Raw genomic sequence first — 13,356 nt, forward strand, 5'->3', positions numbered from 1 at the left:
ACTCACAGATTAGGTGGTGGGTAAAAAAACCCGTTCCAAACTGGACGCAACCAGGTCATCGAATGCTGTTGAAGGAAAGTGCCCAGGTGTGTTTAAATAATGATAGCCGCTCCCACTAACCTTGAGGGGAGTGGTGTGTTGGGCATGGAAGTAAATGTATAATAATAATAAATAAATAATAAAGTACTGTGTATAGTGTACATGTGAGGTATAGGGGACATGGCTAAGTGTAGTGTGTAGAAATCAGGGCTGTGAGTGAAACAAAACGTGAGTGTAGTGTGTAAAACATGGAGGCATAGTGTTTGGATAGTGAGGCACAGCATATATCGCCGAATAGCAGCCTATTTATAATGCCCATACTGTAAGAGAGCGGGCTGCCCTGCATGCAATGCCAAACATCCGCACACTAGGCTTTCCCAGCATCATAAGATCCGTGCGCGTCCTGAAAAAAAGGTATGTACAATGTAAGTAACCATGAAAAAACATGGGGTATTAGTTGTCGTTTTGGCCAAAAGAACGCAAGCTCGTTTCACTTTCAGAACTGTTGGAACATAGCAAGGCGTAGGCTTGCTTCGCGCTGTACAGTCTCTGAGACATTATATTTATAGATATGTATGTATGTATGTATGTACAGTATATATATATATATATATGCCCTATAAGTGCGATAAGAACCCTAAGGCTGGGCTCACACACCTTATTTACGGACGTAATTCGGGTGTTTTACACCTCGAATTACGTCCAAAAATAAGGCTCCAAAGCGCCGGCAAACATCTGCCCATTCATTTGAATGGGTTTTACGATGTTCTGTGCACACCGGCTGTTTTTTTACGCGCCGCTGTCAAAAGACGGCGAGTAAAAAGACGCCCGTGTCAAAGAGGTGCCTGTCACTCCTTGAGACGTAAATGGAGCCGTTTTTCATTGGCACCATTCAAAAACAGCTCCAATTACGAACGTAATTTCCGCCGCGAAAAACGCGAGTACAATCAATTACGTCTGAAATTCAGGAGCTGTTTTCTCCTGAAAATAGCTCCGTAATTTCAGCCCTATAGGACGCTGTCATGTGAACCCAGCCTAAAGTAAACCTAAAAACGACACTAACTATTATTTTTTTTATTTTTTATAACAGACGTAATAAAATAAAGCCCTAATGTAGTCTTACGGCTATTATGGCCCTAAACACTAACGCTAAACTAGCACTAACGCTAAACTAGCACTAACCCTAAACTAACACTTACGCTAAACTAGCACTAACGCTAAACTAACACTAACGCTAAACTAGCACTAACGCTAAACTAGCACTAACGCTAGTCTAGATTTTATATTATATATATATATATATATATATATATATATATACTAGAAAGCGGTGATTTGTTTCTTCACTTTTTTTTACAGCACAGGACGCAGACTGATCTCTCTCTCCTCTCAAGGAACAACTACAATGAGAGGAGAGAGAAACACAGCCCATGTCCTGGCTGTGTTATTAAAATAACTGTCTTTGATCTCTGTGATAGGTTTTATCACACAGATCACCTGATCAGGGACCAGTCACAACGGTCCCTGATGGTTTCTGTGCCAGCTGCTGACACAGGCAGGTTATGCACAGTGCATGCGCGCGCCATTTTGTGTGTGAGGGGGGGAATCGGAAGGGGGGAATCAGACGTGGGAGGGGGGGGTGATTCATCTGGGGTATACTGGGGAACACTTATTACCCTTTCTCTCTAAGGAGTTATTCCATGAGAGGAGAGAGAAAGGGTAACGATCTGCCGCTTTGCAGTGACCGCCGTGATTTAACGAATCACGGCGATCACGTGACCAGAGACCACTCGTTATGGTCTCTGGTTGTTGCTCTGAACCCTCAACTACCTCCGGTAACTGAGAGAACGGAGCTTTGATCATTTATTTTGGCGCTACATTAGGCTAAAGCGCTGCCGTGTAAAGGCGGCGCCTTAGCCTAAAGCCCCTTAGTGACCGCCGTGAAAAGGCGTATTGGTGGTCACTAAGGGGTTAAAAAAGATATTTCCATTGATGGGAATTAATTTCCTCCATGGAGAATGGTTACAAAGCCGAGTGACAACCATTATGGTCATCATCAGAACTCCTCCAGGACTTTCCCAGACTCTCCCCTCTCCACAGCCACATAACTCTGTTTATTTACCCATAAAGCAGGAAAGACATGAAGTGAAAGAGAAAACAGAAGAACAGAGTTTTTAAAATTTATTTTTTTAATTTCCGCAATGATAATGAATTAACTAAATCCAGGTGGCAAATTTGGGAAAGGTATTGCCGCTGATGATGATTGATGTTCGGGCTCTACATGTTGTCTCGTAGCTTTGTGTTTGATGTCCTATATGCCGCCTCAAATAAAATACTCCCTTTCCCTTTCGAGGATCCAGTAAGTCTTCGTTGACTTTTCAATGTTTGTTGATAGAAAAGTTATTTTCTGCGTTTTTTTTTTTATAAGATGTCAAATTGTGCGTATTAAAAAGTGATGATGGTTCTTCATGGTGACCTGTAGAAGAACACATATTTTATAACCAGAAGAATACGACCATGACACACAGCGGAGTAACATGCAGTCACAGGGCCCCAGAGCAATATATGGCCCCACATCACCCCACCCACCAGGACTAATAGGTGTGGGAAATGGATGCGACTGAAAATTCATAGAATAGAGAGTTTACTGTAGTCTGCCCCTGTCTATGGAGGGTCATATACTCACTGGTGATGTGCTCATATTCTGATGTCATTTTCTGAAATTATAGATGTTCTTGTCTGGAAAAAAGGGAATGAGTTATACAGATTGATTGACTTATAGCTGTATACAGATCATATACAAAACACATGTCCTGGACTGGGGAATGTCCCTGTCTGGGGAGGGTCTCATATACTTACTGTTCATTCTGATTTTTTGCTGCCCATAGCGGAAACTGTTGATGTTATTGTCTAGAAAAAAGGTAAGAAATTAAGCAGATTAATTGACAGGTCACTGTCACGTTGCAGTATATTGGTCATTATTATTCATCAGTATTTATAAGCCAAAACCAAAACATAATTAGAAAAAGAATAATATAAATATTCACAACTCTTCTGTGTTTTAGACCAGTTTCTATTATTTGCTTACAGATACTGATGCAAAATACTGACGCGTGAAAGTTGCCTTATAGCTATATATATATATATATATATATATATATATATATATATATACATTTCCGAATACATGTCCTGACTGGAGAATGTCCCTGTCTGGATTGAAACCCAGAAGCTCCTGTCCCAGGCAGCAGCTCATCTCATTGAGCTATAGGGGATGTTAGAGAGCTCCACTGCTGAATCTGCTGTCTAGGTTGTCTTGACTTTTGCGCCTCTGGATTCCTTTCCTTTATTGCCTGATTGGTCTCAGTCTTTTGGTTTACTATATAATCCTGTCCCTTGCCCTTCCTGATTGTCAGACTATTGAGATTCCTGCCTGTAGTCTAGTTCCATCTGTCTTACTCTACAAACTGTTGCTGCTCATTTGTGTACCGAAATTGAATTATTTTCTGACCACATCTCTGCCTCACTCTACAACCTGTTGTCACTTGTTTGAGCACAAATCTTGGATTGTTTCCGGACCACATCTCTGCTTTACGCTACAACCTGTTTCTGCCTATCTGTGTATCAAACTTAGATAATTTCCTCAACATGTCTCTATGCTACAATCTGTTGTTGCTTATCTGCGTACCGAACCTGGACTGTTACCTAATTACTTTTGCTATTTTTAACCTCCTGCCTGATCGTTTCAGTCACAGGACTTCAAATCTGCCACTGACATTAACATATATACTCACTACTGATGTTCGAATGTTATGATCTTTTGCTACCCATATCTGCTGAAACTTTTTGATGTTAATGTCGAGAAAAAATGGGAGAAATTAGTTAAACAGATCGCTTAACTTATAACTATTTACACATAATATATGTCCTGGACTGGGGAAGGTCCCTGTCTGGGGAGGGTCTCATATACTCACTGTTAAGTCTGATGTTTTGCTGCCCATTGATTAAACTGTTGATGTTATTGTCTAGAAAAAATGGAATAAGTTAAGTTGATTCATAGACAGGCCACTTTCACACGCCAGTATTTTGGTCAGTATTTTGCAGCCAAAACTTGAAACAGAAAATATATAGAAAAAGTATAATGGAAAAATGTACATCTCTTCCGTGTTTTTGACCCTCTCCCGATCTTGGATATAAATACTAATACAAAATACTGATGTTTAAAAGGGGTCTTATTAGTACACACACAGAACACACAAACAGAATACATGTCCTGGACTAGAGAATGTCCCTGTCTGGAGAGGGTCTTATATTGTCGGGATTGAAACCGAGAAACTCCTGCTGCTTTTCTCATTGTACTATAAGGGATTTTGGAGAGTTCCACTGCTGAATATGTTGTCCAGATTTTCTTGACTTTTGCCTCTATGGATTCCATGCTTTATTGCCTGATTGGTCTCAATCTTTTGGTATACTATATAAACCTGTCCTTGCACTTCCTGATTGTCAGACTTTTGAGGTTCCTGTCTGTAGTCTAGTTTCTTTCTGCGTCACTTCACAAACTTGCTGCTCATTTGTGTATCGAAAGTAAATTGTTTCCTGACCACACCTTTGCCTCACTCTACAACCCGTTGTCACTTATATGTATACCAAACTTGGATTGTTCCCAGACCACTTATCTGCTTTAAGCTACAACCTGTTGCTTCTTATCTGTGTATCAAACTTAGATTATTCTCTAACCACTTCTCCGCGTCACGCTACAATCTGTTGTCGCTTATCTGTGTACCGAATCTGAACTGCTAGTTAACTACTTTTGCTATTATGAAATTCCTATCAGATTGTTCCAGCCTCGGTACTTCAAATCTGCCACCGACATTAGGGCCCCATGCAAACGACCATAGATTTCGTCCATAATTACGGACCTATTCATTATTATGTCCGACTGACACTTTCCCGTATATTTACGGGAAGGTGTCCTTACCGTAGAAACCTTCCGTAAAAAAATCCTATTTTTTTATTTTATGGATCGGGCTCCCATACTATATAATGGAAACACTGTCCACAAATGCGTATGACTGACCACAGCCGTCTGCGGCCGGATATGCCTGTAATCATAGACTGTGATTATGGGCACGGTCATGTGCATAGAGCCTTATATATATACCCACTACTGATGTTAGGATGCTCTGATATTTTGCTGCCCATATCTGCTGAAATTTTTCTATAAAAAAAAGTGCAAGAACGAGTTAAACAGACCGATTAACTTATAGCTGCATACACATAAAATACCGACAGAATACATGTCCTGGACTAGAGAATGTTCCTGTCTGAGGAGGGTCTCATATACTCACTGTTTAGTTTGATGTTTTGCTGCCAATAGATGGAACTGTTGATGTTATTGTCTAGAAAAAAGGGAATGAGTTAAGTTGATTGATAGACAGGCCACTTCACACGGCAGTATTTTGGTCAGTATTTTGCATTAGTATTTATAATCCAAATCCAGAAACAGAACATAAATATAAAAAGTATTATTGAAAGTTTTGCACCTCTTCCGTGTTTTGGCCTATAAATACCCATACAAAATACTGACCAAATGACTGCCATGGAAAAGGGGGCTTATAACTATATACACAAACAGAATACATGTCCTGGGCTGCAGAATGTCCTTGCCTGGTGAGGGTCTCATTTTGTAAGGATTCATACCCAGAAACTCCTGTGTCCGAGGCAGCAGCTCTTCTCATTGAGCTATAGATCCCGGGATGTTGGACAGCTCCACTGCTGAATCTGTTGTCCAGGTTTTCTTGACTTTTGCCTCTCTGGATTCCTTTCCTTTAATGCCTTTTAGGTCTCGCTCTTTTGGCTTACTATATAAACCTGTCCTTGCACTTCCTGAGTGTCAGACTATTGAGGTTCCTGCCTGTAGACTAGTTCCTTTCTCTACAAACTGTAGCACCTTATTTGTGTACCGAACTTGTATTGTTTCCTCACCACGTCTCTGCTTCATTCTACAACCTGTTGCTGCTTATCTGTGTACCGAACCTGGACTGTTTCTTAATTACTTTTGCTATTATCAACCTCCTGCCTAATCATTTTAGCCACCGGTCTCCAAACCTGCCACCGACCTTGACATATATACTCACTACTTATGTTCGGATGTTCTTATCTTTTGCTGCCCATGTCTGCTCGAAAATTTTTGATGTTAATTTCTAGAAAAAAATTAAAGGAATGAACCATTAACTTTTAGCTTTATACACATAATCCACCAACCAAATGCATGTCCTGGACCTGAGGTTGCCCCTGTCTGGGGAGGGTCTCGTATACTCACTAATGATGTTATGATGTACTGATGTTATGCTGCCCAAATCTCTGATGTCAATTTTTGATGTTATGCTGCTCAAATCTCTGATGTCAATTTTTGATGTTAATGTCTAGAAAAAATAGGAAGAAATTAGTTTAACAGATTGGATAATTTATTGCACAGGCAGAATACATGTTCTGGACTAGAGAACGTCCCTGTTTGGGGAGGGTCTTATATACTCACTGTTTATTGTGATGTTTCTGAAACTGTTGATGTTATTTTCTAGAAAAAAGGGAATAAGTCAAACAAATTGATTGATTGATTGATTGATTGTATATATAATACAAAGACTGAATACATGTCCTGGGCTGCAGAATGTGATGATGCTGCTGCCCATGTGACCGCTGCAGCCTGTGACTGGCTGCATTTGTCACTTGGGTTAAAACATCATCCCAGAAGGCCGGGCTGCATGAAGAGCAGCTGGGAAGAATAGGAGCCGTTGCTATGACAAAGATAGACTTTTTTATTATTTTAAACAAAAAACGGTTTTGTATTGTTTCAGATTTTAAATCGCATCGTTTCTGCGCAAAAATATCAACATTTGTTATTTGTTGCGGATTTTAACTCCTCATTGAATTCAATAGGCAAAACCCAAATCAAAAGTGCAACAATTCCGTTGACATTCTGTGGATTAAAAAAACGCACCGCAGGTCAATTTATGATTGTTTTCTAAGCAGATTTTTTCTGCATTCTGTCGATGAAATTTATTCAAATCTCATCCACTTTGCTGCTACGGTAATACATAACGATATCCGTTGTGGAAAATCTGCAAACATACCCAAATGGAAAAATTTTCACCTCTTCCATGTTTTGGGCCCACTTCTGTTTTTTGGCATATAAATAATAATGCAAAATAATGAGCAAGTTACTTATAGCTGTATATATATATAATACACAAACAGAATACATGTCCTGGACTGAAGAATGAATGTCCCTGTGCGTGGAGGGACTCATATACTCACTGCCGATGTTCTGGTCTTCTGAAGTTTTGCTGCCAATATCTGATGGAAATCAACGATGTTATTGTCTGGGGAAAAAAGGGGAAAGTATGAGTTAAGCAGATTGATTGACTGTAGCTGTATACACAGACATCATATAAGTCCTGGACTGGAGAATGCCCCAGTCTGGGGAGGGTCTCATATCATCACCATTCAAACACAGAAACTCCTGTGTCCGAGGCAGTAGCTCTTCTCATTGAGCTATAGGGGATGTTGGACAGCTCCACTCCTGAATCTGTTGTGTAGGTTTTATTGACTTTTGCCTCTGGAGTCCTTTTCGTTATTGCCCGATTGGTCTCACTCTTTTGGCTTACTATATAAACCTGTCCCTTGCACTTCCTGATTGTCAGACTATTAAGGTTCCCGCCTGTAGTCTAGTTCCTTTCGCTACAAACTGTAGCAGCTTATTTGTGTACCGAAATGTAATTGTTTCCTGACCACATATCTGCTTAATACTGCAACCTGTTGCTTCTTATATGTGAACCAAACTGAGATTATTTCCTAACATCTCTGCCTCACGCTATAATCTGTTGCCGCTTAAAGGGGTTTTCCCATTTTGGACATTTATGGCATATCAACAGGATATGCATTAAAAGTCTGACAGATGTGGGTCCCAGAGTCCCATGTGGGTCCCCGCGCCTATCTCTAGAACGGGGCCTCCTAAACCCTGTTCTAGCTTATTCGACTCCGCTGCCTCCCGACCACTTCCTAAGTGCTCTAAGTGCTCGCTGAGCTACGCTATTTCCGTAACTCCCACAGAAGTAAATGGGAGTTACTGAAACAGCGTAGCGCGGCGAGCTACGCTGTTTCAGGAACTCGGTAGCTACGGAAACAGCGTAGCTCGCCGTGGTACTCTGTTTCCGTAACTCCCGACCACCTAACCAGGATGTGGCCAGGAGGCAGCGGGAGCAGAGTGAGCTAGTAGTGGGTTTAGAGGGCCCTGTTCTAGAGATAGGTTCGGGTCCCAGGGAATTGTCCAAGGTGGGAAACCCCTTTAAGTGCGTACTAAACCTGGACTGGTACTTGAGCGCTTTTGATATTATCACCCTCCTGCCTAATCATTTCGGTCACAGGTCTGCAAATCTGCAACCGACCTTGACATATATACTCACTTCTGATGTCCTGATGTTATGCTGCCCGTATCTCATAAAAATTATTGATGTTAAGGTCTAGAAGAAAAGGTAAGAAATTAGTTATACAGATTGGTTGACTTACAGTATATGCAAAGACAGAATACATGTCCTGGACTGGAGAATTCCCCTGTCTGGGGTGGGTCTTTTATACTCACTAATGATGTTAAGATGTTATGCTGCCAATGTCTCATAAAAATTATTGATGTTAGTGTCTATAAAAAAAGGGAAGAAATGACAAAAGGGGTTGTCCAGGCATGGAGTAGTTTTCATACTGATTACGTATGCACAGGATACCTGGTCCCTGCACCGATCAGCTGTTTCGGCTGACTCTGAGCAATAGATGTCAGGGTCAGTAGCAGATGGCTCCAGTCACAGTATAGTGGCCATTCTGCAAGACAGCAGCTCTGCTCCTATTCAAGTGAAAAGAGCCATCTGCTTCCGACACCGTTAACTGCATAAAATCTGATGCCCAGAGGCAGCCGGAACAGCTGATCGGTGTGGGGTCCGAGTGTCGGATCTCCACCAATCATATACTGATGACCTATACTTTTTAATTTTTTCATCAGTGGAGCTGTATGAGGGCTTGTTTTTGTGAGACGAGCTATAGTTTTTATAGGTACCATTTTTGGATACATGCAACTTTTGGATCACTTTTTTTTCCAATTTTTGTAGGGCAAAGTGACCAAAAAACAGAAATTCCGGCATTGTTTTTATGGGGTTTATTTTACGCCGTTCACCGCATGGAATAAATAACATGCAATTTTTAAAGTTCATATGTATGGTTTATTTTTATTTTTTTTAATAATAAAGGACCTGATAAGGGAAAAAAAGGTGATTGTGTTTTATTTTATTACTTTATGAAATGTTAAATACTTTTGTGTAAAAAAAAACAAAAGTATATTAGGTATGATACCTTTATTGGCTAACCATAAAAGTTCTATATGCAAGCTTTCAAAGCACACAGGCTCCTTCTTCAGGCTTGCATATATAACTTTTATGGTTAGCCAATAAAGGTATCATACCTATTATACTTTTGTCTTTTTTGACACAAAAGTATTTAACATTTCATATTGTCTCTGACTAAGACGGTACTACACTATTTTATTACTTTGAAACTTTTATTATATTTTTCACAACTTTTTTTTTTTCACTTTTTTTACACTTTTCTTTAGTCCCACTAGAACTTGAAGGTCCAACTGTCAGATTTTTCTAATACATTGCACTACCAATGTAGTGCAATGCATTATATCTGTCAGTCATTCACTGACAGCAAGCCGATTAGGCTTCGCCTCCGGGCAAAGCCTAATTGGCTTCTGTAATGGCAGAGAAGGAGGCCATTGTTAGGCCTCCTGTTGCCATAGCAGCAGTCGGCAGCCCTGATTGCATGGCAGGGCTGCCGATCTGCTACCAACCTCTAAGATGCAGCGATCAATTTCGATCGCTGCATCTAGGGGGTTAGTGGCAGGTATCGGAGCTAGCTCCGGTTCTTGCCGTTACTGGTGGATGTCAGCTGTATCATACAGCTGACATCCACCGCTGATGACGCTTACAGGCGGCTCTGGAAGCCTTTTAGGCCCTTCCTCCAGGCGGGCCCAGAAAAACTAATGTACTAGGCATTCCGGGAGGAAAATGTTAGGCCTCCGGTTGCCTTTGCAGTCACCGGCACTCCAGCAATTTCATTGCTGGGGTGCCGATGAGCTGCAAACCCCTTAAATGCCATAACCCCAGGGTGTCAGCTGTAACATACAGCCAACACCCGGGGATGGTGGCACCGACTCAGCTTCTGAGGAGGTGTCCACCATTTGTCGTATAGATACGGCAAAATGCGGGAAGCACTAGCTTTCCATGACATATTCATACGACAAATTGTCGGGAAGCGGTTAAACAGACTGATTGACTTCATAAATAAATATATATGCAAAGAGAAGAATACATGTCCTGGACTGGAGGATGCCCCTGTCTGGGGTGGGTCTTGTATACTCACTAATGATGTTATAATGTCCTGATGTTATTCTGCCAATGCCTGATGAAAATTATTGATGTTAATGTCTAAAAATAAAGGGAAGGAATGAGTTAAACAGATTCATTGACATAGCTATATACATAATACAAAGACAGAATACATATCATAGACTGGAGGATGCCCCTGTCTGGGGAGGGTCTCGTATACTCACTAATGATGTTATGATGTCTTGATGTTATGCTGCCAATGTCTGCTGAAAATTATTGATGTTAATGTCTAAAAATAAAGGGAAGGAATGAGTTAAACAGATTTATTGACATAGTTATATACATAATACAAAGACAGAATACATGCCATAGACTGGAGGATGTCCCTGTCTGGGGAGGGTCTCATATACTTACTAATGATGTTATGATGTCCTGATGTTATGCTGCCAATGTCTGATGAAAATTATTGATATTAATGTCTAAAAATAAAGGGAAGGAATGAGTTAAACAGATTTATTGACATAGCTATATACATAATACAAAGACAGAATACATATCCTGGAATCAGTGGCGAATTAAGTAGACCATAGGCCCTGGGCTGTTAGCCAAACTTGGGCCCACCCCTTCTCCACCGCCACGCCGCATCTATTGCTAACCCTACCTTTTTGCACAAGCATTAACAAATGGATGTTATGATTCCTCTTTCACAGGGCTGTGCCCCTACATACTGACAGTATCACACTGTCTAGGGACACATCCTCCTGACAAGGGGATTGGTAACACAAATTTTTCTATCAGTCCTGGACTGTACAAAGACTTCATGTGGAATACAAGGATTTTCTATAATAAACATGTCAGGAGAGGGGACAGATTCTCTACAATTCCAGTGACTCACAGGTGACGACGTCTCATATATATATATTGTAGCAGTGCAGCTACTGGACGGTGCAGAAACTCAGGTGTTAAGCAACCAGGGAGCATGTACAACAGAGAGGGTTTTCTCTGCTGTTGCTTGGGTGTAAAGCCTGGAATAGGGCTGTCTGATGAGCTTAGTTAGGCTTCACCTGAGACGGCTCTTTAATTAAGGTGCGTACAGTTCACACAGAGCTCTCAGTCTGGGGAAGACAGGCATGCTAGCCTGTGAGAGTCACCACCGTGTGAGGTAAAACTGTGAAGGTTTTGAGGTGCTGGGCACAATGCTCAGTGTCTCGTAGTGAGGGACACTGAATGTGTTGGTTAGAGGCTGGACGGCCTAGGGTTTATTTTGTATATTTATTGTTGTAACACTGATTACTGTGGTGAAGACAATAAAGCTAGCTGCGGCTGGTTTAAACCTTTTATTCAAGGAGTTGGAGTGAACTTTCTATGTATGCCAACCATCTCACCCGGGAGATGGCGATCCTGTGAGCTAAGTGGTCCCCAGGTTGTTACAATATATACATACACTATATATACACATACATATATATATATATATATATATATACACATACGCTATATATACACATACATACACTATATATATATACATACATACACACACTATATATATATATATATATATATATATATATACACACATACATACTTACACTCACTATATATACACACATACTCTCTATATACACATACATACGCTTTATATATATATATATATATATATATATATATATATACAGTGAAGGAAATAAGTATTTGATCCCTTGCTGATTTTGTAAGTTTGCCCACTGTCAAAGTCATAAACAGTCTAGAATTTTTAGGCTAGGTTAATTTTACCAGTGAGAGATAGATTATATTAAAAAAAAAGCAGAAAATCACATTGTCAAAATTATATATATTTATTTGCATTGTGAACAGAGAAACACCTCCCGATGCCCGCAGCCATGGATCCGTTAGCGCTGGCCTCTGTCTACTTCCTAGGAGACGCCAGCGCTCACTTCCGCTCCGTCCTGCTGTGTACCGTAGGATCGTCATCATCAACTGCCATGATTTCCTGGTCTATAAGAAGGCCCCAGGCCTTCTGATCCTTGCCTGAGCATTGTTAGTCTAACCCAGTCTGTCTCGCATACCCTGTGTCCGTGACACACACACTATATATACATACACACACTATATATACATACATACACACACACACACACACACTATATATACATGCATACACTATATATACAAACAAACAAACACTATACATACATTGTACACACATGAATATGCACATTATACACATATAAAGTACACATTGTAAACACACATGCACTTACCTTTTATGTAGGATATTTGTGAAGGGCGTTCAGCAGCTTGATGGCCCGACACAGTGCCGCAGACAGTCTCCCCTCCCCCTCCCTCACATCCCGACTGGTAACAGCAGTAGCAGGAGGAGGAGCAGGAGGAGAGGTGTGTAGAGCAGGGAAGGGGGGCTGGAGGGGGAGCTTCTAAAGCAGTACAGGGAGATGTAAGCTAGCAGCACAGACCACGGCTGCTAATAGCTGGGAGTCGGACAGAATCTCACTTTGCCTCATGACAGGTGCAGCCCTGGCACCGGGGCCCCCTCCTGTGCTAGCGACGCCACCGGGCATGAGGGGGTCTGTGCGGTTCACCCGAACCTCCCTAATGATGATCCGCCACTGCCTGGAATGGAGAATGCCCTGTCTGGGGAGGGTCTCGTATACTCCCTATTGATGTTTTGATGTTATGCTGCCCAAATTACTGATGACAATTTTTGATGTTAATGTCTAGAAAAAAGGGAAGGAATGAGTTAAACAGATTGATACCACATACAGAATACATGTCCTGGACTAGAGAATATCCCTGTCCGTGGAGGGTCTTATATACTCACTGTTTAATCTGATGTTTCTGAAACTGTTGATATTATTTTCTA

At 41.1% G+C, this 13,356-nt stretch overlaps 1 protein-coding gene across 1 annotated transcript in view; it reads right to left on the reverse strand.

Annotated features, from left to right (window-relative positions):
* Nucleotides 1-2,207: 2,207 nt before the first annotated feature.
* Nucleotides 2,208-13,356, reverse strand: part of LOC142760399 (uncharacterized) — a 93,828-nt gene continuing 82,679 nt past the window's right edge. Inside the window, exons 16-29 of the mRNA XM_075863585.1 lie at nucleotides 12,740-13,353; nucleotides 10,890-10,954; nucleotides 10,700-10,764; nucleotides 10,510-10,574; nucleotides 8,505-8,561; nucleotides 7,357-7,421; nucleotides 6,578-6,616; nucleotides 6,362-6,464; nucleotides 6,177-6,242; nucleotides 5,388-5,438; nucleotides 4,014-4,064; nucleotides 2,899-2,949; nucleotides 2,726-2,778; nucleotides 2,208-2,515 (exon numbers count right to left, since the gene is read on the reverse strand). The gene's annotated coding sequence lies outside the window, so the exon portion shown is untranslated. The remainder of the gene's footprint in view (nucleotides 2,516-2,725; nucleotides 2,779-2,898; nucleotides 2,950-4,013; nucleotides 4,065-5,387; nucleotides 5,439-6,176; nucleotides 6,243-6,361; nucleotides 6,465-6,577; nucleotides 6,617-7,356; nucleotides 7,422-8,504; nucleotides 8,562-10,509; nucleotides 10,575-10,699; nucleotides 10,765-10,889; nucleotides 10,955-12,739; nucleotides 13,354-13,356) is intronic.

Source organism: Rhinoderma darwinii, chromosome 4, assembly GCF_050947455.1.
Source record: "Rhinoderma darwinii isolate aRhiDar2 chromosome 4, aRhiDar2.hap1, whole genome shotgun sequence".
NCBI lineage: Eukaryota > Metazoa > Chordata > Amphibia > Anura > Rhinodermatidae > Rhinoderma > Rhinoderma darwinii.